The sequence below is a fragment of the Xiphophorus hellerii genome, chromosome 8, assembly GCF_003331165.1.
Source record: "Xiphophorus hellerii strain 12219 chromosome 8, Xiphophorus_hellerii-4.1, whole genome shotgun sequence".
Lineage (NCBI taxonomy): Eukaryota > Metazoa > Chordata > Actinopteri > Cyprinodontiformes > Poeciliidae > Xiphophorus > Xiphophorus hellerii.
In genome coordinates, this window is record NC_045679.1 from 16,159,191 (window position 1) to 16,186,110 (window position 26,920).

At 38.8% G+C, this 26,920-nt stretch overlaps 1 long non-coding RNA gene across 2 annotated transcripts in view; it reads left to right on the plus strand.

The window, feature by feature from the left end:
- Positions 1–25,401, plus strand: part of LOC116724790 (uncharacterized) — a 71,437-nt gene extending 46,036 nt beyond the window's left edge. For both annotated transcript variants that reach the window (XR_004340278.1, XR_004340277.1), the window contains 3 exons: positions 9,458–9,613; positions 19,372–19,463; positions 21,289–25,401. This is a non-coding gene — a long non-coding RNA (uncharacterized LOC116724790). The remainder of the gene's footprint in view (positions 1–9,457; positions 9,614–19,371; positions 19,464–21,288) is intronic.
- The last annotated feature ends 1,519 nt before the right edge of the window (positions 25,402–26,920 follow it).

Here is a 26,920-nt window from a genome sequence, read left to right on the forward strand (position 1 = left end):
CTTGAAACAAAGATGTTTCCCTATTCATAAGACTACAAATCCTTTACAAGTGCCTACAACCATAGTTGATCCCAAGTTACCTCTGACCTACAGGGTCAAGACTCATGACTTCCAGTAGAATAAGACTGTCAGGCCCCACTAGCTGGCTACAATGGTCAAAATAATGAAGCAGTGTCAGGATATGGTATTGTTCTCGGTAGCTGTGACTGTATTCACAGCCCCAGTGTGGCTTCTGTCAGGAATAATAAGCACTGTGTAGTTCAGCCTCTTCTCCTCACACAAAGTTTGGACCCTCTGGGCTTCTGTCTTCAGCACATACACCACGCAGCAAAGCTCTGCCAATGAGATCAAACATCTTAGGAAAGCGGGCTTTGCGCATCCATTTCCCACTTGTAGGCTTGGTTAACAAACATGTACGTTATCCCTCTTATTTGTTCATACATTAAATGCTCACATACTCAGACATTCGTACATGGGAAGGATCGAGTAAACTCAGGATTAGATGCTTTACATCAGCGTTCAGAAGTACTCCAATAAGCCTTCTGCAGACAGCAGGTCCTTAGACACTTCATTTATCTTCTAGAACAGGGACCACTTCAAGGGCCCTCGGAGGTGCCTGGCGCTGAGGTCATTGCTGGGGGTGGGTCTCTCTAAAGATTTAGGGCCATAAGAGAGGGATTAAGCAGCAGTGTACCTATTATCATATTGGAGAGTAACAAAAGTCAAGTTTGTGCTACTTTTGTTTTATTCAGTCATGTTTTCAGACTTTTAAGCACCACTAAAATTGGATTAATTAAAGTTTCTTAGTTTTATTACAACTAAATGGCCTACAAATCTTAAGCCCTGATTCAACATTTGAGATTAGTAATAGGAATTTTCTTAGACTGTGTATTTTTTTCTTCTTCCTAAAAAGATAGTTTTAGGAAGATAAATTATATTTAAAAAACTGCATTAGACAGTAGGACAAATTGGGGACAGCTGAGGTAAAAAGTATCAATATCAGCCCTGATTTAACAGAGGCAATAGTTTCTGCCAGTCTCAGGTTTTCAGAAAGTTGGTTTCAGTGCTGAAGAGCATATGAGAAAAGTATTGCTTTCTCTTGTTTAGTTCTGGTCCTGCAAAAACTTTAACCTGAGGGTGTCCATACCTGAACAGTGACTCTGAAATCTGGGATGACAACCATTCATTGCCAATGTGGACCAAAGATACCACTACAGAATAAAGCGTGCATTGTATTTTTGAGTAATATTTCATGTAAAATCTCAAATTTTGGTTTTGTTAATAAGATTGTAGTAGATATGTATTAGAATAGACTTTGTGTGGTTGTTGGAACTGAGTCATGGACTACTGTAAATTGGCGATAGAATGTTATAAAATTATACATCATGAACATAGATATTGCCAGAAATGTTGTAATGCTCCATGGTCTGAGCTAGCAGGAGCATATTAATTAGAAGTGGCCAGAGAATTTTGCCTTCAGCAACCCCAATTATATTTGTTTGAATATATTAATAACCATTAAACAGGATAAAACTCCCTTGGTATTCCATAAAAGATCTGAACCAGGTTTAGCACAGTACCTGACAACCTCCCTCGCATTTTCAGTGTATCAATCAGGAAATTATCAACAAAGTTGAATGCAGCTCTGAGATCCAGTAGAATCAAAACAAACAGTTTTGGAACTTTACTGTTAAGGCATTTGGAAGTAAAACTTAAAAAAAAACCATCAGTTGTCATCAGTATTAATCAGGCTCTGCTACATTTGTTGTTATGGGAAGACATACTTCAGTGTTCATGGCAATTTCATGGAGGGGATGGAAAAGCAGGCACTGCTTTACCTGACTGTAATGTCTCATGTGAAAGCTTTGAAACCGAGAGCTTCTATTAACATACAAAAAAGGCAAGATTGAGCAACTGACCAGACAGCTGGCAATGCCACAAGTGTTCCTAGGTCAGTCAAATGCAATATCAAGTAGATGGTAGTCTTCTTGAATTACTTAGAGTCTCTTCATGGTTAGCTCAACCAGATGATGGATCTTCTTGGCTCATCTCGAAAACTATTCACTATCCACATCCTAGATAAGAGGCAGAACAGGGAAACTGTTCTGACTCCCATCATTTTGGTGAAATAATTTTATGAGACATAACATTATGACCACCAGTTAAATCATGTATTGTTACCACTTTTGCTGAGTCTGACTTGTAAAAGATTGGAATCCACTAGGAGTTGCAAGGTGTATTGTGGTACCTGGCATCAAGCATTAGCACCATATTCTGTAAGCTAAAAATGTGGAGCATCTGTTGATCAGACTTGTTTGCTCACAGATTCTCAACTGTGGACAGACAATTGAGAACTTGCTCAAGGTTGTTGTCCCAGACATAGTTTCAATGAAAAGGTCTATAGTAGATCTTTTGTAAGAACATCCGGTATATGTGCAATTAACTTTCACATCGTAGAACCCGATGTATCCAGGAAGACACATTAGGTCACCATAGTGCAATGTTTTTCAGAGGTCAGTAAAGCACATTATCATATATCCATGTGATATATAAGAAAATGTAATCACATCAGACCTTGTTCTTCAATGGTCTCATTTCCAAATTTTGCTGCCTTGTGGCTCTGTCATTGGTTCACAGTTTATATTATGTAACATGGTAAGATGCATTGTGTATTCTGACACCTTTATATTGAAACCACCGTTAACTTCTTTTGATCTGCAGTAGCCATTGGATAAAACCACTTGGGCCAACACTTTAGGCACCATGTTTGGGAATAAGCCTTGGCTCCCCATGAACCAGTTATTGGTCAACACAGTTTTTTCTTTCAACCCTCAGGATAGGTAGATAAAATCAGGAAAACCCCACCAGATCTGCAGTTCTCCAGTGACTTAGCAATCACATTCACCTTTTTCTTCTTCAATACATGTGCAAGAAACCCCTCTTCCATACATAAAATAATTTAGCTGTAATTCCACATCAGTCATCTTTACTCTTTTCTTACAGAGTAGCTACATGGATAGTTTAAAATAGCAATAAACATGTCATAACGCTGTCTTATGTTTGTTGGTGCTTTTATTATGTGTATGGATGAAGATGGAGCTGTGGGTTGAGTGATGACACTGGTGGTGCAATCTCACCGACATCTGCTTCTAATCTGCAACATGAAAAAGACACTCTAATGACCCCATACCTGCCCCTGAAGATCGTCTGCCCCTGTTCTGTTTCCTCCGCCTGATGCTGGTCACTCTCATTTCAACCCAAATCAAACAGCATATCGGGTTACACAAGATTTCTACTGCAACGTTGCAATCAGACATAGACGAGAGAGAGTCTGTGTGTGCAATTTATGTGCTCTTATTCTTTCACTAGTCCCAGACAGCCTTGTGATGCAGAGCTTTGCGTTTGCTGTAGCTGTTCAGTTTTGCTTGTTTTTGACCAGTATTCAGGTCTAAAGCTTGATGTTGATAGACAGCCTATATTTCCATGTAACACTCCTGCAGGTCCTTTGCAAAAATGAAATAAGTTGCAGAGAAGCACACAGGGGGAGTAGAATATATGGGGTGGTGAAGTTTGTGGTGGAGGTGGGGACTTTCCAGACAAAAATTACCTCACAAGAGGAAAGTATTTGTTTTAGAGAAATTAAGAAAGAAACAGCTCTGCAGCCAAAAGCCCAACCCAAATGGATGAGAGATGTAAGGATGTGGGTGACTGAAACATGGCTCCAATTTGTTTTAACTGGCTATAGAAGTAAGCATGGTAGAGCTCTCAGGACTTGGTAGCTGTAAATCTTGCTCCTTGCAGGAGAACTGTTGGTTCATAACCTCTGTCTTGCCTCTCAGTCCCTCCTTCCCTCCTCCCATGGGTATGTTTAACTGGGGAAACAGAGGTTTTTTATACTTTATTTCACTGCCATGTCGATGGCAAACACTTTCTCGCTTTTTCTGCTGAAGTCCAACAGACACACATACACAAACAGACATACACGCATTTGATTTGACCCTAATTTTGCAGGATCCCCGAACTGTGTCTGTCCAGGCCAGCTGCGGGAGGACAAGGACACAACACAGAGATACATTAGAGAAAATCACTTCCCCCTTTCAGCAACAATGGCTCTAGGAAGTTGTGCAATTCTTCCGATATCTGTGCTCCCTCTATCTGACCATAAATGCTTTTATAATTGCATTATTCTATGGCCAGCTGACATGTATAGATTGCAGTGTTGCGACGTGAGCTTCTGCTTCCATTTGTGTCATAAAATTCAAAGCATGTTGCAAATGTAGCACTATATATATATATATATATATATATATATATATATATATATATATATATATATATACTGTATATATATATAAGTTAAGAAACAGTGTTCAAATAGTTTGACTTCATTATAAGATTTTATTATAGATTTGTATTATATCTATTTAATTGTGAAGGAATATAGCAGACAAGTTCAGAACTTTTGAAAATTTTGAATTTCCAAAATATTTTTTGTCCGTATTAATCTGATAAAAGTAAATGATTGATACAGCCACAATCAAAGCAAACATCTTTAGAGGGTCTATTTAAATATGTAAATGATTAAATAAATCAGATAGCATTTGCACTAAAATGAATTATTTCATCATTTTGCTTATTCACTATCTGACTCAGCTGCCCTATGTGTAGTAAATGTGACTCTGTCCATGAGAGTCCAAGACAATGTTAGAAATCAGAAATTACTGATTTCTGATTTCATTCTGATATCATTGTTCACACATTTAAGACAAGCCCCAATGACTTTTTTCTCTTCTCATGTCCCAGAACGCAATCATACTGACTTAAATTTTTTTACAGATTTTTTTTTTTTTAACTTCACCTTCAATATCCCCTTTTACTGATTCTTTCCTCAGTGGAGCAGAGGCTGTAAAGTGTTGGTGCCTGCTGTTATATTTGCACTCAGGCCTATGAGTTGCACACTGCTGCGTTGCAAAGAGCTGAGTGCCTCTTGTGTAGGTCAGTACTCGGGGTTTACACAGGGGGCAAGGGTGTTAATGCTACATGCTTTAAAGAACAACAAGATGTCCTCACTTCAGGCCTAACAGGCACCCTGGGTAAAAGCTGGAACTAATCTGTGGTGTGTGTGTGAGAGAGAGCTCAGTGTAAGAGAGTTTCACAATGTGTGTAAAAAAACTAAAAAAACATCACCGAAAGTGCCGCATTGCATTTCTAAGGAAGTAAAGTTCAAAGGTCATTTTGCCACTCTAAGTTCAAAAAGTAGTTGGGAGTGATAACTTGTTATTCACTTTTTAAATTAAAATTATTGCATTTGCTTTGTTTTTGCCTTATTTTTCTCCTCTGCTCTGATGATACTGCTTAGATCAATAATTAGCTTCAGTCTCACTAATTATTTCATGCCTTTTGAGTGATCCCTTTGAATTCTTATTATGTCCAAATGATTTATTCTGTGTTTAAAGAGATTAAATGAAAGGAAGAGTTAATGGCAGCTATTTTTTTTCCAAACATAATCTTCAGTATTTCCAACATTATCTCAATGTAGCACAATGCAGACCTGAAGTTTTAATCCAAAGGAATAGATATTTACAAATAAGCATACTTTGACAATATTCTTAGTCAGTCTTTCAGATTTACCCATGACAAGTTCTCATTCTATGCAGATGACACCCAAAATCTTGTCTAAAAATTATTTATTTAAATCCTATGTTTATTCTTAATTCCTTAATTCAAGCGTAATTATTTTTGAATGATGCCAAAGTAAATATTAATGTCTTTGAATCCTTACATTTTTATTGAAGATTTAATTGTGGGGGAAATAATTTATCAGCAGGCAAAAGTTTTGATACATTATTGAAATTATTAGGATGCTGATAGGTTAAACCTTTATGCACACAGTTGAACATAGCTTAATGCTACATGTATATCATATGTTTATGTTTTAGCATAACAGAAGCTGTCCAGGGTAAGCCACATCTAGCTCAGAAAAACTTGGCTTAGGTCACTGCGTTGGTAATGAATGGAAACACATTTGTGTGCAGATCAATTTTTATAACCTTTGTGTGTTTATTAGATATTCTGAGGCAAATGCAATAAAGTGGCCAAAGCCAATATAGTATGCCATGAGGGGTGGTGGAACAGTTCCAAACAGTAATGTCACCTCTATGAACCAAGCACTAATATTATACACAGGCTGAGGGCTTGAATCAAAGTGGTGTTTTTATGAGTAAATATATTTGATTAAACCCACACAAGGCTGGAAATTACAAAAAGCTCAGTTTTTAGGGTGATTATATGTTTTCCCTCTTTCTTTGCAGGGTTGTTAGCAGGCAAATACATACACTTGCACTAGTTTACTCCAACCAAACGTACACACAAACACAGTCACACACGTTGTCCTCCCTTATGCAGCCAAGGGAAGTAATGAAAACAAATGGCAGAGTTCTTTTCCCACTGGGACCCAAGGAGGAACTTAGTCATCAAGCTAATTTTATTCTTGTCTGGCCCAGAGACTCCATTTCCTCTGGGTGTTTTTACAAACGCTGGGTTGCACCACACCATCGGCCAGTGATGGATATGAGGGCCTGATGGCCGGATGGCAGATGCTGGCCCTGTAACTCAAGCTCCAAACACTTGCCTCTGCGCCCTGTGTTTCTCACTCAATGCAATGTTGAAGCTTAAGTTTGAATGCAAACAACTAACAAAATTTAGCTTTGGTTTCTCAGACCAAAACGTATCACCATAATCGTATTACAATAAAAGATAAGAATACAATCACCAATGATTTATGTAAAGTACAAGTTAGGAAATTTTTGGTTATTTTTCTAAAGAAATACTCAAAATGAAAATTCAGCTGAAATTTAAAGAAATAACATGCAACATTGTAAACTTGTGTGTATGTTTTCTGTTGGGACAAAACTTCTCAGCAAGGAGCAACCTGCTGATGTTATGAAATAATATAAAATAAGTGTTATCAATTCATACTGCAAATAATAATAATACAGTAGTCTGATTTAGGAATCGTGTTACAGTGCCAGATTAGTGAGCTTCAATACTAAGAGCTCCTGTTTCTGATATAGTGAGTGTGTTAGCCTTGCGAAAAGATGGTCATTATGTACAGTTAGGTGTTATAATCTTAACCTTTTTACCTAAATATGTCAGAGTGACTATTTATATTACACAAATATATTTACACCTCAAGAACTTTATACCGTTTTGAGACATCACAAACTTCAATGTGTTTTACCAGGATTTTATGTGATAGACCAACACAACATGTCTTTTCAGTCTCGGGCTTTCTTCAGGTATTGCCCTGCATTAGCTCCACGTTTCTGTTCCCTGCTGAAGAGAAGCATCCCTAGATCATGATACTGCCACTACCACCTTTTTCCATTGGGATGGTTTTAAAGGATGTTTTTTGATGGAAATTCATACTCTTTCTCAACACATGTCGACTAGAAGAGTCAACTGGAAGTAAAACCATGTTTAACAGATTTTCTCACTGCTCTGCTTTGTGTAGGACTAATATCCCAAATCTCTAAGCATCCCCAAAAACATTGAAGTTGGTTATTTTAATATGATAAAATGCGGAACTGACTCCATAGATGAAGGGGTCAATCTATTTGTTAAAGAAAATAAAATACATAATTCTGTATATTTAAAAAAAAAGATAAGCATTCAATATTTGCGGGAAATGAAAGCAACTTCTACGTTTATGAAAAATGAGTGAAGTTTCTTTCATGTCTTCTTTAAAATATAATGTTTGCTCGCATATGTTACAATCTGTTTTCCTCATTTTCAGGCCTAACAGATTGTTCCACTTTCTCTAAAAAGCTATACCAAACATTTCCCAGATCAATAATGAATGCTAAAAACTAATTTTTCCCAAAGTTGTTGCTCAAGAGGGATGTGGAATGTCACAATGCCTCATTGGGTTTTGCTGGATTAGTTGGATCAGTATTACATCTTTCCATTCTTGCTCACACCATAATCCCATTCTGTGACATGCACACAGCTGGAAGCTGAAGACACTTGGGACGAAGAGAAAAGAAAGCCAAATGGCCTCCTGTTTCAGCTCCTCTTTTACCAGCTTGAAGCCTTCATTCCAATGCACCCTACATGGATTATTCAGTGACTGGATACCCTTTTAGTCCAGGCTGGGGCCAATTGCAGCAAAAAAGAACCTTATTGTTGTTGATTTGTTAGTAAGCAGCAACTTTCAGGAGAGAAGGGAAACATTAAAAAGCAATTAATATATTGGAGTGCAATAGAAAAAGGCGAGCCGCCTTTGCCTCCAGTGGGACGAATGATCTTTCCCGCACAACCTCAAAATGCAGAAAACATGAAAAAGGGAGCTTTTAGTGTGACTTCTGCTCATCCCCACGGACAGATGACTGATGGAGGAAAGCGAGGGACAAACAAAGGCAGTTTATGATCAGCATAATCAATGTGACATCAGCACAGCAGCATAATGTGCGGGGGTTGGAGTGGAGCGGGTTAGGAACACAACACTGTGATTACATCTTTGCCTGGAAGAAGTTTTTCTCAGGCTTTTACCACCCGTCAAGGAAGTCTTAACATCATGGCTGGATATCAGCGGCACCCAATTTAAAAGCAATCAAGCATGCATTTAAATTTTAACTTGACATGTTCTGTACATTTTGCTGTGCTTGTTGTAAAAAAAAAGCAACCTCTTTCTTCTTATTTGCCTGACATTTTTCAAGAAATGTGAAAAATAAATTGAGACTAAAAGTATCTATAATTATTAAGAAAGCAAACGGAGAGGCTCTTTTCTTTCCATGTACAGTATGTAAACAAAAATGTCTAACATTTTATATATTCTATACATAGTCCCAAACAATACTTTAAATATATTTAGACATTCAGCTCAAAATATGACTGTCTTTGTAAAAATCTAAACTTCACCAGTCTTTAAAGGTCTGCTTGAATCCATTTGCAGTGGCCTACCAAATGATGACTGAAAATGCTGAACAACAATCAGCAAAATAACATAAAGTATAAAATTACCACAATATTTTTTTCCTGCAATGTCTCACAGTGCAGCATTATAAGTGGCATATTGTGTAGTAAACCTTGTCCCACAGATGGGGAACTCATGAAGAAGCTTTCCGTATGAATAGAACCAGAGCATTACCTGCCCATATCTTGAATATGCCACAATCTCTGACCAAATGGCGGCATGTGTTCACCTGTGTTCACACAGAATGAGAAGAGATTAGCCCACTATGCAAACAAACACCATGTTTCCTCATCACTATATACATCATCTTATTAACTTGTATTGTTTTCATATCACAAATGACACACTAAACGAAAAGAAGACATTTTTTCTACACACATTTGTGTTCCTTCTTGAAATGGTTTGTGACCACCATCAGCCCTTCTGACATGCACACACAGACTGAGGTGTTTATGAAGCATGTTTTTTGTCCATCCCTTTCAGGTCCCACCGTTCACCGAGTCCAAGGATGAGATGAGGAGAAGGGCATCACTTGTAGTCGGAACCACTCAAAACGGTGCATACTTCTGCCATGACAATAAAAGGAAGAGGAAATCAATTTTGGCTGTGATTGGCAGGGCTCATTAGAGAACAACCAAGGTAAATGTGTAAGGCAACAACTCTTCTGTGAAAAACAAAAACACACACACCCACACACGCCTACACACCCTGATACACACTGTAGGAAAGATGCAATTGCCACCCTTGATCAAAACACCATGGTAACAGGACACAGTGAGCTAAAAGTGGCATGTTAACCCCAAATAAAAAATTGATCTTCTATAAGCCCATAATCAAAATCTGTAAACAGATGAGATGAAAATTGACGGTTAGTAAACCTTTGTCAATACTGATAAAAATGAAACAAATACTGATGCAAGTGTATCAAGTGCAAACCATAAACCAGCACTTTGTAATGATTAACTACTTTCAGAGAAGCCTCGCCCCTTAATATCTCTTACTTTACCTCTCGGCTACTTGATGCAACATGTGGTAGGCCTGCTCTCCAGGGTGTGGGTGTCATGGTGGCTACATCATGGATTTTTCCTGCTAAAAAAAAAAAACACTGTTCATCATGTATGAGTCCTGTAGGGTTTCATCTTTGCCTGGCACACTTTGAAGCACTTGATCCTCCATAATGTCTGCCATTTGGAGGCTTACTATATCACAGAGGAGGTCACAAGAGGGCAACATCTATGGCCGCTCTTCTTCCTACAATGTGTCTACTTTGGCCTGCGTCCTCCCCGCCTTCCTTGCATCAGCAGATGAACAGGGAACTGTAATACTAGATTGTCAGAAAACTGCAGTGAGTGAGAAAGGGCAGACAGACAGACAGGGACAGGCAGAGCTGAATCAATTAAGGCACATCGAATCAAGAATTCATGCATGCTGAATGTGACAAACATTGGCTGAGGCGGTTAAAACTGTCAGAGCCCTGATGTAGCGTACGCCCTCCTTATCCTTTGTAGGACCATCATCATCAATATTATGTTTTGTTCTATCTCTCCTGCTCATCCTCTATTATCTGTGAAGACGATAAGTGTTATTATGAAATTATAGGCATTTAAAACTGTGTGTAATAATTGTTTATGTGGAATCTCTAATGCATAAATATTGTGTAAAGTGTGCAGAACTCAGTATAAACAATACATCCCCCTATTCTGAAGTCTTTAAAGACTACACTAATAAATCAATGTTTGAATAAGCCTTAAAAGGACAACTTATTGCAATAATTGTAATTTACATTTGTTGAAAAGTGAAGAAAACCAAGAATAACAGCTTGTCAGCCAGTAATTTATCATACACATGGTGCACTATATTAGCAAATAATAAAAGGTTGCACTTTTACAAACATGGCTGTAAATTTTGGTTTCGTTTCCTGTCTCAAGTATTGTCCATTTTGCATTCTAATTAGTATAAAAGATTCAAGTCTAGGTTTGACTAGTCCAGTACATGTTGCTTTGCAGGAAAAAAAGATACAGTAGACTACAAAAAACCTAATCTGTGTAGGTTTGGTCAGTCAAAGTATTTTTTTTATTTTTAACTGAAGATAATCTTATCTGTTTCAAAGTTCAGATTCACTAAAAAATTGTGAAATATCAAGCTCTGGACCATCAACTTTAGCTTTGTTAGTAGCTACCAGTTAGTCACTTTCATAATGTTCGTAACTTGTCTCTACATAAGATCATTTAAGATTAATGTTTCAAAAGTGTGGGAGGTTTCTTTTAATGGTTTTGTAACACTGTGCTTTTGGCTAAAATGAGAAGTCTTTATTAGCTGACTGTTAACACAACAGGGAGACAAATACTGTAGATCTCAAAATAACTCTTGCTGTAAGAGATTGATTTCAGTTTGACAAAAAATGTTATTTCAAATTAGCATTACAAGATGATACAAGCAAAAATCTGACATTAAGTCTGCATTGCCTCCTTTTCATGCCAACAAGTGCTGCTAATCATTCATTCATTTTAGTCAGGTGTGTGGCAGCAGGAAAAAATAAAACGTGATAAATTTGGTTCAGTTAACACTGTATTGTAATACATTTATATTATATATATATTTTTTAAATAAATTCTTTGGCACTAGAGGCCTTTATTTTAAATTATAAAGACAAGTGGCAAGTGAACCAAGGATGGGAGTTGAACTTGGGATGACTATATTGAGGTCTATGGCCTCCGTATTTGAGACACCCACTCTAACTACTGTGCCACGCGACGCCCCTATGTATTATCATTTTAATCTAGAGTGGTTTTAAATTGTTCAAATCTGCAACAAAAGGATGGCACATCTGAGTAGATGTTAGCTTTCTAGAATTTGGAAGAATTTAGAGTCTGAAATTCTCTTCTGAGTCTGAAATTATCAGACTCAAAAGAAAGTCTGAGAATTTCTTCACTTTTCTAGAAACTTACTGTGATATGAAATCTTCCTAGTACATGTAAAGGAAATACTTGTGATAACTTCACACAACCTCCCTTTGAAAAATCCCCTTAACTATCCTTACTACTCTTGTATATTGGAGACTGTATATTTTCTTGCACTTAACAACATGCAATATCTTAGGACTGTCTGTATAAGAATTGGGATTATAAGCTACTATTTCTGCTAAAAGCAGGTTTTATAGCATCTCCCCAGCCATTTTCTCTCACTGGAATGCACAACACTGAATCATAAGAGCATGTAAAAGGAAAATTCTGGGTAAAAACGTAGGATACGATAAATCATTCCAGGTGCTTAGATCTCAGGAAACTGCTGAACTTAAAGTATCGGCCATTCCAATATGTCTCTTCCTCTCTTTCCTTCTCTCCAACCCCCAGTGCTTCTGTAACTGTGGATGTTGCTCGTGTCGGCGGCTATCCACGTAAACACATATAGACCACTTGATATGTTTGTCCGGGGGATTTGAGGGGTGATCGTTACCATGTTTTGAGAGAGGAACATCTGGTGGGGGGAAAAGGTTACAGTATAAGGATACCACCAGAGCCAGAGCTCTGAGGAGAATTCCTTCCATCAGATAAATCAAGCCAGCGAGTCATGGTAAAAAAGGAGGGGCAGCGAAGGGATGAGAGGATTGGAGGGAGGAGAGGGACATTAACTCAATCCTGCCTGAAAGAACCAGAGTGCTTTGTAAAAAATGGGCTTCTTTGTAATGGCCATCTTTCTTTCACTAAGCTGGTCTCACTGAACCTCTCTTTTAAGGATCCCAAATTACAAAAAATGGCTTTTGGCTTTTTGCCATGCAATCTCTATAAACACATTCTGCATGTGAGAATCTGGAATGCTTAAGCAAGAGACTAGATCTTTGGAATTTAACCTATTCTGGCATCCATTTACATTTAGACCAGGTCATAAAAGCCCTTTTTCTTCTGGACCTCTGTCATTTGACAAACAAAAATATGGAGTCTACTGGCCTGAAAAAAGTGGCCATGGTCATCCAAAATCTGTCGCAAAGCATATTCATCCTTTACCTTCTCAGATTTCTACCTGCATAAATAGTTTCTACTGTGCATAGTAAATTATGGATTTTATACTCAAAGGAAAACTTACTAAGCTAAGTTTTGTGAAGACAATAACAATACAAAGTCCAATATTAGTAATGGTTCATGAGGAGCAGATACAAAAAAAAAGATCAATAAGCATATCCAGCAAAAGAAGCAGTCTGATTGTTACACTGTGTTTTAAACAGCTTTAAGCTTGCAGTTCAGTTGTTTGACAAGTAGTATGTGACATGATTCTTTTTTTTCAGCAGACATCTTAATGAAAATGTTATTGATAACTTGCCAACTCCCCAGGGTCAGTAATTAAAAAGTGATGGAAGTTTAATGAAAGCTTTTCTTTGATCAGCTATATGGTCCTTGTGAACAGAAATCTGAACTCAACGGAAAACTGTTCTCACTGGTAATTCAGCCTCACTCCTCTGAACATCTTGTAATATTTTGTCATTTGGTGAAAATGAGTTAAAAGTTAACTATTCCTTTAACTTTTAAGTAAACATCCCTGTGGCATATTTAAAAAGGTACATACTTCATATAAAACTATAACTTTTACCATTTAATTAAATGAGTATATAATAAAACCAAATTGCATTCTTCTTGTGGAGAGCCTATTGCCGTATTAGAATTTCCCTTCAGATGTAATAGATCAAACAGGACTTGGGAGGAGAGGATCAACTCTTGACACCCAAACAGCTGGAGAACTTGTCAAGAAAATCAGTTGTACTTCTTGGCCAGCAATGTCCCTCCACCAGTCTGTGTCCATAGGTTCCATAATAGGCAACTGCTACACTACATAATGGCACTAGTTCATAGCTCTGAGAAGTGCCTCTGATACAGGACAGACGGCTACAGCCCAAAACACACCGGATCTGTCCTGGTAACCTTTCCAATGGAAAATTGGGTTGGATAATGTACACAGCAATTAAAACACGCTAAGGTCATTGGTGCCTCACAAGCTGCTCACCTTTCCCTGCAACTGTGTCTCTGACTGTTTACCATGATAGAGCTGAGGTCTGTTTTGTTCTGAGCTGCACAGTAATTTGATGAGAATGTTATAAATGAGAAAAAGTGAGCCACAGTGGCAAAATAAAACACATTTGCTTTGAGGGAAAATATAAACTAAGGTATTTTACTTGCAAAAAAAGTAGCTTACTTACATAGGGTGAGACAAAATGAAAGAAAAAAAAAAAGAGTGAAACAGGAACCATGCTCGAATTTGCTGCGGGATCTGCTAGTGTTTATGTTGGCTTGATTTCCGGTACATACTGTCACTTTTGTGACTCTGGTGATCTAGAGGGATTGTTGAGTCATTTTCTGTGTGTAAAAACCCGGTTGAAGAGTGAAAAATCAGATTCAAGCACTGTCTTTTGGGCCTCAGACAGCAGGCCCACCACCTGATCACCTGTACCAAACATTTTTGGTCTGCTTAAGAGATCCAGATGCATTTAGAGTAATTCCTGTAAATAGCAGTCTTTTGCCTATATTCTCTTCCTGAGCAGTAAATTACTCATCCTGTGATCCAAGGCACAAACATCTCCAAGCACACTATATTCTGTGCATCCACATTCAGTTATCTGGTTACCTTCTCAGCAGTAAGCCATGCAGCTCTTCCTCAATGATACTCTTTCTATTTTCCTCCATTTGAAAAGCACTTAAAGGCTGAAATAAATGTCATTTTCCTGGAGGACGATGCAAATATATATGCAGCTATTTGTAAATTCTTCACACATAACATCATTAGGACATGACAACATGTATTTTCCAGGAATGTTACTGGTCTATTTGGTAAAAACACTAAACAAAACAACTCAATCAATGTGTAGATTTTTCAGCCAGTTGCTTAAAGCTTGTTCTCTCTCTATTTTAAGTTAAAACTGCTGAGTATTCAGTCTAATGTGATAGTCATTTGTATTCAGTGGTAGACTGATTGAAAATATTTTTTCAGTTTCTGTTTGATCTGTTTGACATTAGATGCTCAGGAAAGTTGAGGACCTATTTAGCTTTGAAAGGTTCTCTATTAGATTGAGTAGAATGTATGAACTATGTGATATTTAGCACTACAAGGTGCCACAGCCACTAAAATGTCTTTTGGCTGTGTATTATGTTTCTTTTGGTAGTAACATGTCAGGGTGATGTTTAGAATTAATCTTTTGCCAGAGCTGAACTATCTGAAGAAAATATACTGTTGATTCACAATTCAAATTTAATTGTCATTGTGCTAAAGCTCAGAATAAACCATCATATCTCCTTGTGCCAGTAAAATCTGTCCACTTATTCCTTTTCTTCCCCTTATTATAAGCCCACACTGACCGTCATAATATCTTTGCATCCAACTCATTCTCTCTTTCCTTTCAACCCATCTTTCTTGTCAAGTTGAGGAAACACAGGATTGTGGCAGGGATGAGTAAAGCACATGTCAGGAGACGTAAGGGCTTCTGCAGTGGCCTACGAGATGAAGCTGTCAGAGGAAATGCTGTCAACGCGACACTCTGGTATCAAGGGCATCTTTGTGTCTTCTCCCCTTCTGCATCTGTCCTCTGTTGCCGTGCTTAATTACAATGCCTGCATGCTACTACCACTATTGTCAGGGGCTTGACATGGCTACACTGTTGGCAAGCGTTGAGCCAAGTTTTGACACAGTGCCCCGGAGATTCTGCTGTGCTGTTGTGAAGTGCCGTTGAAGGTTTGTGAGGCGAGTGAGCTGTGCTCTGGAAAGGGGCCAAATAAACTGCTTGAAAATAGTTTGTGGAAAAATTCTGCGTTATGTACATGCATCATATCAGCACAATGCTAACTATGAAAAGCCAACACAAGTGGTACGTGAGGTCTGGCACTGGATTCCGGGTACCTCACACCCCTGGATTGACTAGGAAGTAGTTGACAGCTCTCAGTGCCCTGGCCTGCTGCTAATTTCTCCACTTCCTTCCTGCTAGCCTAACTTAGCATCAATCACCTCTCTCTACTCAAAGAGCTAGTGCAAACCAATTTCCTTAATGCTGATTGCACTGTAAACCAACTCTCCTCGCCTGCTCTGGCTCGTGTTCCATTTCTCTCGATTATTCTTCCTTATTTTCCTTCCAAAGCTTCCTCTTCACTTCACGAAGCAATGATTCAACCCCTAAAGCTTGAAAAAGGCTCCACATGTCGTGAGCGCTGCCACAGTCCAGTCTGTGGCTGTCTGTCCTCTTTTTCTTCCTCTCTCCTAATTTCAGAATTGGGTCTTGGTGAGCAAGGCCAGCTGTTTCTATTCAGCCATATACACACTCTTCATAAATGCCCGGGTCCAGACTCCACTTTCTGCCAGATTGTTAAATTTCTCACACAGTTAGATGATCTTCTTGGTGAATTAAGTCCATCTCATTCTCAAGGCTTTTATCAAGTTCTGTTTCCTCATTTCTGTCTGAGTCAATCTTTAATGACATGATGCTACTGTTCATCACTGCTTTAAGTTTGGAGACTCTTTCAATTGCACTCAAAACTTCCCTCGCCTTGAGTCTCTATCAAAAGAGTTTCTCTAAAATATGCCCTAGTGCTTCAACAAGCCACCTGAACCCTCTTTTATCTCCTGAAGCTTGTGGTGAAACAATATTATAAGTTTTATTTATGTCTAAATAGCTTTGAACAAAGTTCAGCATCTGAAAATGAAAATTATATGACACAATTGTCCACTTAAGCTGACAGACTGAGTAAGAAAGCATTAAAGAAGTCATCAACAGGTAAAGTGTAGCTTTAGAGGGGCTGTACAAATTCCCAGTTCAGGTCGTAAAATTTATTCACAAATATCCTCTGTTCCGTCTGACTAAGAGTGGAGTATTTTGCTAATAAAAGTGGGATTTGTATCTGTAAGGAATGTTGAAAATCATGTTCTGTTTACTTTACAATTAAGGACAACTTTGTGTTGGTCTATCAGGTTTGTGGCTGTAATATGAAAAAATAAACTAAAATATTAATAAGGACTAATATGTTTACGAGATGTAAAGCTTATACTAACCCTGACTGCAGGCCTTGCACAAAACATGTCTGCATCATGAAAGCTAAAGGAATCTGGTACATGTGTTATTTTTTTTCTAAGTAGAAAATTTGTCAGACGACCTTGTTTCACTTGATACCAGTAGCCACACTGCATGCTTCAAGATTAGCAAGGTTTTGAGTGGTATGTCTTCTGAATCTATCTGTGCAAAGAGTGAGAAGGGATCCCTGCTTCCTGCTGAGGCATGAGAAATTCCCTACATGCCTCTCAAGTTTTGGAGTCACTATCATCAACGCAAGAGAAGGCAAGGTATTTCTCACCTTCACTGAATCTGTGCTTGTGGCCTGTATCTGAGCCTAGGAACTGTGCCAGACCATATGCTTTGACATGTGCCCATGTGCTTGTGATTCTTTTAACTCTGTCTCCAAGGCAGAAATTAGTGAGGTGCTCCCTCAAACAGAATTCCTCCTGCTTTAGCAACACAAGTGATTACAAGTGACCACATTTTGCAAATCTCTTCAAAATTTATTTTTCTCCCGACACACTTTGCTCGTGTCACAGACAGGCAAATATCTTCCTGTGTTTTGGGTGTAGCATCTAAACAATTTAATTCCAACGAACTGTGTGATCTACGGATTTCATTGCTGCCAAATCTTCCATAATTGACACTTGGAGAGTAGTCACAACACAAGCTAATAACTATTTTCAAAAGATATTTACTTGCACTTAGTGCATTCACTTACTGTTACTAATTTTAAATCAGAAATGACACCTTTTATAATTTAGCTTGTGTCTTTGCTTGGATTACCTGATTTTGTCTTCTGTGTAAGCTTAGTCATGTCTTGAGATCCAGTGGCAAGCCTTTCCCACTGGAGAAACTGATGAAGTGCAGTGGCCTGTGGGCCAAGGGAGAAGTAGTCCCCTACTGGGACTTCCCTCTGGTCCTCTGTACACACTATAGCCACACAGGATACATCACTCAATCTGCTGCTAGCAGACACATACAGGCCCTGCACTGGGCAACATAAGGGCTGTGCGGCAAGAACGAAACCGTAGCTGCTTTAACTCTTGTCCTAATGGCTGGTACAGAGTGGGTCATGTTTCAGACTTGCTCCAGGGCCCACCGCTGACATGCTGCTACATTATGTTAGCCTGTGTTTTATTTGGCTCTGTTTGGTATAGCGTAGTGGGATAGGAAGTGAGTAGGGGGTTTGGGGGTGGGGGTTCAACTAAAGCCCGGCAGGAGGGCTGCTCCAACACAAACATTTAGAGGCTGATGGTTAGTGTATGTTGCTGCACACAAGCTGTTTTAGTGCAAGCCACAGCAGGGGTAGTTTTGCCACTGTGTTTGTGGGTTTTAAGTGTGTGATAGGATACTGGGGAGTAAATGTCAACAGGTTCGACTTCCAAAATCATCTGTCCTGCATGTAAGATATATGTGTTCAACAGAGGCGGCCTAAAATGCTGCACGGTGTTGGATGACATGCGTTTCACATAAGGCTGATGGATGGCTCGAATCACTGTAGCCAGGATGCCCTAGCTTCCAATTCATGGCTGCCATTATGGTCACTGCTTACATAGCCGCTGACACTGAACAGTCTGGGATTGCCTCCACTGGCGACACAGTCTGAGAAATTCCCAGAGAAAGCCCCCAGTGCACGCACATGCTTGGCCACGCACACCGCGTGCGCACACCCCCACACACATGCGTGAACAGTGGGGATTGGGTTCCCCTGACAAATTACCTACATCCCTGCCACTCTGATGTCTCAGCAGAGGAGAAACTCTATGGCCCTGTAGGAGGTGGGTGGTTAAGTGGAAGGTCAGAAAATTGAGTGAGGGGGCACCTAAAGTCCACGCTTTCTCTGCTCAAGGCAAATAGGGTGACGATGTGGACGCAGGAGGTGCAAGTTTGTTTTAGGCACAGCATATTCGAGAGGTGTGTGTTTTTGTTCATGTGGGGATGGATGTGTTGAACAGTGAAGGCCAGCGTTCCAGACAGCAGGGAAAGGATTAGGGGTCTGGAATGCAAGACACTCCTTGACCCCGGTGCGACCTTTGAGGCTAAATCCCTTGCCCATATCTGTCCCTCATGGGTCATGATCCAATTGGTCGCCCCTCTAGAATGCTGACCTCTTATGCACCTTGTCACTCAGTGTGCTTTAAACATCTCCATTCACCAACTGTGGGGCCATAGCCAGCCTAGTTGGATTACAACTGGCAGAGTTCAGTTGTAGACCAGGTCACCAAAGTACAAAACAAGATTTTTTAAAGCAGAATTTCAAAGACAGATCTGTTAATGCAAACCTTATATGCCAAAAAATACCACTCTTGTTCTGTCTTTTAAGCATCCATGTACACCTAAAACATAAATGAAATTTTCCCCTTCTCCCCAGTTTGAGGACCTGTATGGGTTTCCATTTGCAAGCGTGTTGGAATACAGTGACATTAATGGAGGTGGAGGGAAACGAACACATCAGGACAGCGGGTGAGTGGCAGTGACACTGAGCAGCAGCAAAGAGCTCCGTTGCAGGCAGTCAGAGGTTCTCTTTCTCTTTCACTTCAGTCAAACATGCCATGGCTGACTAGAGAGAAGAGAGACAGATGGGTGCCCCGTTCGCCACTGAGGGCGCCTAAATAAAATATTAAACCTCTGATTAATTTATAATTCATCTGCATGGAGAAAAGCAGAGTTGCTTTTTTGATTGTTCAAATCTTTCTTTTGAATCTGCAGTGTGGGGTTGCATGTTGTCCTCAACACCATATCACCCATAGAAAACTATGGGCTTTCTATGAGTGATCTACCATTCACTAAAACAACCAATACTTCTGGTTGACTGACAGCTATCGGTAGATGTGATGAAGACTATTAACATGTTCCAGTATTCTCTAAATGCAAGTAACATACCGGAAAATGTATTAGAAAGGCAAAAATAATTATTAAGAAAATGAATGTTAAATGTTCAGTTATTCTAAATGGTTCCGCATTTGAAGAGATAGAGTGCCATACAAAAGTACGTAGCACTATAAAAAAAAATCACGGTATAGCCACGAACTTTAATCTATTTCATTGTCATTTTATGTGACCAACAAAAGCTGTATTTTGAAATGAAAGGAAAATTAAGATTTTTTAAATGTTCTTTTACAAATAAAATTTGTTTTATACCTGCTTAAAGGTTATTTTCTTCAAAGGTACGTTTAATCTGGTGAAACTGGCTTAACTGGAAACCGTATTTTTATTTACTGAATATGATTTTATGATCTACTGTGAACCATTTCACTGTAGCTATGGCTGCATGTTCAGGGTTGTTGTTGTGTTGGAGGGTGAATCTCCATTCACTCTCTATTAGTTTGCATCCTCTAACAGTTTCTCTATTGTTGCTATAGAAAAGTATTTCCACACTGCCACCACTGTATATCACCTTTTGAAGGATATGTTGGTGATGCTTTTCCAATCACTGGAAACTGAGCCAATTTGGAATTAAGAAAACCTCAAAAACAAGTAAGAAAACAAGGCTGGATTTCCACTGTTTCATAAACAAAAAAATTCTTTATCAGTGAGTAACTTACTTACTGTTGACGCAAAGAGGCAACTGACTTTAGTGAATAAGTTATTGTCTCCTTTGGAAATTTTATCTATTTGCAAAATGTTTGTACTGAGGATATCATGAGACTTCAAAATTAACTTTTTGTCTGTTTTTATGCTGGTTTAAAAGAACACACATAATTGTTGTACAATTTTGTCGTCTTGTCAAAAGTAAAACAGCAGAAAAGAGTCTGGAAAGCACACACAACACAACAAATAAACATGTTGCGAAGCTAAAAGAAACTCTGGCTGCACTGGTCATATCAAGGTCAGCTGTAGACATTGGTGTTTGCTCCACATTAGATAATTCCAGAAGGAAGGCTCAAATTCAATGCTTAATGTTTGGGTTATCTACAAAGAAATTAGCACATTATCCATTTAGAATAATGAGACAGTCAATAATTACATGCACCTGTTATGAAGTAGTGGGATGAGAATGGGGACGTTAAAGGATTAAAGAAAGAAAACAAGTGAAAAACTGCTGAACTCAATGCACAAGACAAATTGTGGTTCCAGGCAACCCAAACCAGCTTTCCCCAGCACTATCTGTCCTGCAGTTATAGACCTCTTTCAAGTATTACCAACTTGAAAACCTTACATAGCCACATAAAAAGGTGAAATTGTAATTTTACTGTGTAACTGTCATATAATTTTGACTGGGCCTCCTTGCTCAAAAAACAGAATTGGATTTTCTCAAGCTCCTTTCATGTGAATATGTGTATGACAGGGGCAAAGAAGCAGCTGTGAAGAGCCTGGAAGGTCCCCCCCTTCACTTCGCCTCTCACCTGTGTCACCGCTGCCCGCCGGCACCATCAAAGGTGCATCAGACGTCTACTTTGGCACCTTCTTACCTGTGGCGTAGTGCTATTCCTTGCCGGCTAACGCACCTCCACCATCACCCTCCCCTCATCCCTCCAGCTCCTCAAGGCATCTGTCACTCACTTGTCATTTTTTTCATCAGCTCCTGTTTTCCCCTTTGATTTCTCAGCGAAGGTGGGAAAGGAACCATCCGAGCGAAAATGGTGACCATGATGTCCTTGTTCCAGGTTTGGCAGCTGCAACAGATGACGCATCATAGCCATCTCATATTAAAACAGATTATTCAAAACGTTAGAAAAAATGTTAGTTTTCACCTTTAACAGAAGCATGTTTTGTATGTATTGTCTATATGGCATGCCATAATGTTAAAGGTAAAAGTTATTTGCATTTGTATTCTGTAGACGTCTTGTCAGCTGTCAGTGGACTTCTAATGTTTTAGCCCATTTTAGTCCGAGAGTTGCTCTACCAGTTTGCGCTTACTGTTTCACAACATTTATTTAATCTGAAATGTCATCTGTAACCAACTACTGAGCAGCACCATCTTTAATGTTGACATCCATAGGCTTTTTGTCAGGGACCATCGAATGAAGAGGTTTCTTTGGTGTAAATATTTTTAAAATAATAACTGTGCCACTTTGCTATTTTTTTTTACATAAAGGGTTCATTTAGAACTGGCCTTTGTTACACTAGTCATTTAAATCATTTTAGAACATGATAAAGACAACTACTTTCAATACCAGCTTAATAAATACAATAATAAATGTCTTGATCAGATCTTGCAGTGAAGTTTTACCAAAGTTACACAAAACACTGAAACCTAAACAAAATAGGAAGTCAAGCTTAACCTCAAGTACAAAAATATAAAACCGCAGTATTGAGTGTTCGACTATTCTGCTTTGTATTGTTTGATGAAATACAATGTCCAAGATCATCACCTGGACATTTTATATTTATAGAGATTTTGAGTATGTTGTTCATTCACTTTTGGGAGGTTTTTGTCTAATTTGCAAATGGGGTTTATTGAAATTGTTTGATTTTAGTGATCTTTTATTGTTTTAAATGTCCCTCAGCTGGCTTTTTTCTCCTTGTGTTTTTATTTATATAAAATTACACTTTACAGCTTGTTTTAGAGGCACTGAGCATATCACATTCAGTTTCCCATACCTGCTGTCCAAATATTCTAAATACATTCACCCTAACATGTCCTCCTCACTCCCATCCAAGGTGTAAGCAAACACCTAATTGTCTGACATTTGTGGGTAGCCTCAGGGTCTGTGACTTGCCTTTCTTCAAGTTGTGTGGAAAAGGATCAAAGCTGTGCTATCTTAGGGGTTAAAAACATCATCAGCAACAAATTTGCTTTCACTAAGCCAAAACTACACAAGTCAATTTTAAACTACCTACAGCATTGCTCAAATTCCTCTCCTAGATCTGTGTAAGAAAAGACCCCACAGGTACATTCATGACTGAGAGGATGTGCTGAAAACTAATATTTCTTCAGGCAAAGGGGAGGAGGGGATTTAACTAAATGTTAACTCTCCTTTTCTGCAGAAAAAAAAATATCTTTTTGTATACCACTGCCTATGTCTAATGAGTGGAGCAATTTCACTAAAGAGTAAGATATCTGAGTACTATTATTCTTTAAATAACAGCCAACACAGCTCTTTCGTCTTGCTGGGCTGAGGCAGTAAATCCACCCTGTTGACAGCACAGCGATTATATTTAACATTTCCACTCAAGATGCACGCACATACAAGGAAGAAAGAAAATAAAATAGATAGAATAAAGGAGCCGTTGGCTGTGACCCAAACTCTGGCCATATCAGTTAGGCATTGCTGCCACGTGGCATATGGTACAAGACAAACTGTCAGCTTTTTTCTCTCCTGTCTGTGCCTGCTAAGAGATGACAGGAGCAAGAGCACGTTTGTGTCCCGGCAGCAGGCATCATGCAGGCTTAGCAGTGATTTGGGGGGAAAAGGGGAGAAAGGCAGCGCATCTTGCTGTGGCGACTATGCAATGTGTCTGCATGGATGGGTGTTGGGGAAGGGAGGGAAGAGGGGTTCAGAGTAGCTGCGGGGGACAGCACGGTGCCTGCGATTGTGAGGAAACTGCAAATTGATCAAATTGTGGAGGCAAGACTTTGGGCCTATTATCTGGGTCATGTCAATGTCTCTCTGGTCTCCAGTTGGTCACAGAGGCCAGTAAAATGTGCATGTTTTTTTTTAAAGAAGCTAAGCTTAAAGAGTTGTTACAGAATGTTATCTGCTTGGCTGTCTAGTCAAATCTGCATGGACATGTTGTGTACACTCCACCACTGCCACAAATATATCCAACAAACACCAAACACAGTCTCCATTAGCACCTAAGTGACACTTTTCAGAAATTTGTTTTCCAGTTGAATTTAAGGTCAAATCCTGTAGCTCATCATTGCTTACCCATCACTAAACACTATTGTAACTTATAAAATTTTTTTGCCCAGTTCTCATTGTAGTCTTGGAAACCAGTTTGACGATGCATTACTGTTTTCCGATATGCAATCCGACATCCACGAGTCACGCTGTTCCCCTATCAGCAGTGATCATGGAGCCAAGCCTCTATCAAAGCTGACTTCAACAGAGCATATTGTGGCTATTAGCCTAGCATTGTGTATGATCTCCATCTTGTCTTGTTGCTGAGGGTGCTGTCCTATGCAGTTTAGGAACACAAGCATGAGAGAGGGCGCCGTCATCTCTTGTCACCATGCTTCTGTCATTCCCTAGAGTTTCAGTAGGTCCCTGCGGTCCCTGTCACTCTTTCTGGCTGCAAACAGCTGGTTACCAATTGGCATTCTTCAAACTATGGAAACGAGTCCAAGGTTTGTGATGGTTAGAAATCAAATTCTGGAATTAGTTTATTTTTATTTTTATCATCAAGGTTCACATATAAAGGGGTGCAGTATCTGTGTTCCTTAGTGTGACACTTTAATACAGTCTAATTTCAAACAGGTTTGCCCTGAGCAGCTCCTGAGTACAGGAACAGAACAACCCAATTCCTTGTAAATCAGCAGTGCTGATATTAGCTGTTGAAGGCTAAATGGCCATTATGAATCCTCAACACTCTGACATGTTGTGACCTGCCTCCTCTGGTGAGGTATGCGGCACTGTGTGTGGGAAACACGTACACACATATAGATTTGTCGATGCTCGCTGCTCTGTGTGTGGGCTGTGTTTGCCACCACTTAGTGACAGGTCAGACTCCCAGAGTGTGATCAAACAGCAGCCACAAGTCTCCAGAGTTCCCACAACACTCCGCCTGGTGGAGAGTGGACAATAAAAACAAGAGTGGTGGGCTTTCATCACAGGCTTTATCAGAGCCTGGCCAAGTCTGACTCATTTGCTGGCCCAACTTTGTAAAGGTTGGCTGAAAAATGTAAACTAAATCTAGCCATGCCTTGTGAATGTCTCTGAATAGCATACACACTGGAGCAATACATGTTTTATGCTGCCTTGGGCCTTTACTGCACTGGTATGAACATTTGTTAAGCTGATTTTGGTTTTCAAAAAGTCACTGATGATTCCAGTCAAATACCAATGGTCAACCTGTAGGAGTATAATCAATAACCTCATCAAAGCCTAGAAGAAGATTCAGAGCGCAGATACAACAGGCAGGCTAACGAGATTCTGAAAAATAACCGTAGCTCATATGTTTCATTTGATGTGTTTGAATAGTTCTTCTTATTCATACAATATTTTAAGCTTACATTGGAAGCTGAATACCATCATTTAAGTTGTGGGGAAAGAACCGATTAATATCTTTCTTGGCTGTTATGTTTCTACAATAAAAAGCAATAGTAGTCATGAATGAAGTGTTCCTTGGCTTTTGTTAAAACCCTAAAGTATTTTTTTTAAATTCTAATTTTTAGCTCCCAAAAGCTAAAAATTATAAGTTTGTATAAGAATAATCTCAATTTTACTATGTGTCTATGTTGGTGTAAACACAGTCTCAATGAATAAGTAAATAAAAAATATATATCTTGTATTGATCCAATGTTAAAGGGTTGACTATGTTTCATTTGTCTCATTTACACCTTGTACTCTGCTAAGACCAATATAATCCATTGTTTTTCCAAAACGGGGAAAGAGCACGGAATTAAATTTTTGTATTTTCAGTGCTACTCAAATACAGCAGAAAACCCCCAAACAGCATTGTCAATCTAATGCTATGTTATGCAAATGCTCTGTCTGCATTAATGAAAATCCTGGTGACCTACATTTTAATTAATTTAGCTTTCAATATTTATTCCAAACTGTTTTTGGACATAGGAAAAAGACCAGAAATGGTAAGAGAAAGTAAGCAACATATATATTTTAAAAACAAGACACAAATTGTGATGCATTTTTTGATACACCAACACACAAGTGATGCTAAGATGATGATCAAAATAATAAAAATGTAGTCTTACATGTGCACTTCTGTAATAAATGGCTAAGAAATTAGATTATGATTATATATACAGTATATATATATATATATATATATATATATATATATATATATATATATATATATATATATATATATATATATGCCAATATTTTATTTTACATTATTTTTGCAGGCTCTAGATTTATTCCGAGTTGCACAAAGCCTTCTGAAAACTTGAGGATGAAGGAGCTATAGCGCCAGTCAGCCAAAGGGAGCCAGGGGAAAAAGGAAGGGGGTCCTATCTGTAGCACTATCAGCCCCAGTCACTGTCCTCCACTAATGGAATTGTCCTCCACCCCGGGCTGTGTATTACCATAGATCTGCGGGATAGTCTCAATCCAACAGGAGAGCCCACTGATTAAATTAAGGGCCCCCTTTCTGACTCACTTACAACACAACAACATCAAGACAGGCAAGTTCAGACATATAACAAATAAATAAACAGGGCCCAACGCTGGCAGTGAGATGTGTGCCTCAATCAGTGTGTGTGGCTGACTATGACCAGACTGATTATTCAAATAAGACATATCTTTTGGTCCACTCAAATAAAACCAGTAAAGACAAGTAGTAGATGGCATAGAAGTCAGGCTCTGCTTCCCGATGGATGTTCTCTTACGTTTTATATCAAACATCCAGGAAAATATCGAATGCTGTCTTTCAGAATAACATCCTAAAAGGTTTCAAAGGTGGGTAAATTAAAAAAAATCTAGATAAGAAATTATTCTGTTTAGTGAAGGTATAGCAAGATCTCATGGAGTGAGTTTTCGTAAAATGACTACAATATTTCACATCAAAGTAAACTCTGTCTCACAATTCCTGTCAACATCTGACAGCTATTTCTAATGACTTTTCTACATGAAAGTGTGGGCTTAAAGCTGTCCAGTTTATTGTCCAGTTGAAAACCGAAGCATTTATATTCCTCCACCACTTCTTCTCTAATGTAGGAAATAGTATTTGATCTCACCCTGTTTCCATCGAAATTATAATCATCTCTTTTTTTTGGTTCACATTCAAGATGATTGTTTCTACTCCATGCTACAAAGCAGACGACATCTGAGTATTTCTAGAGATGACAG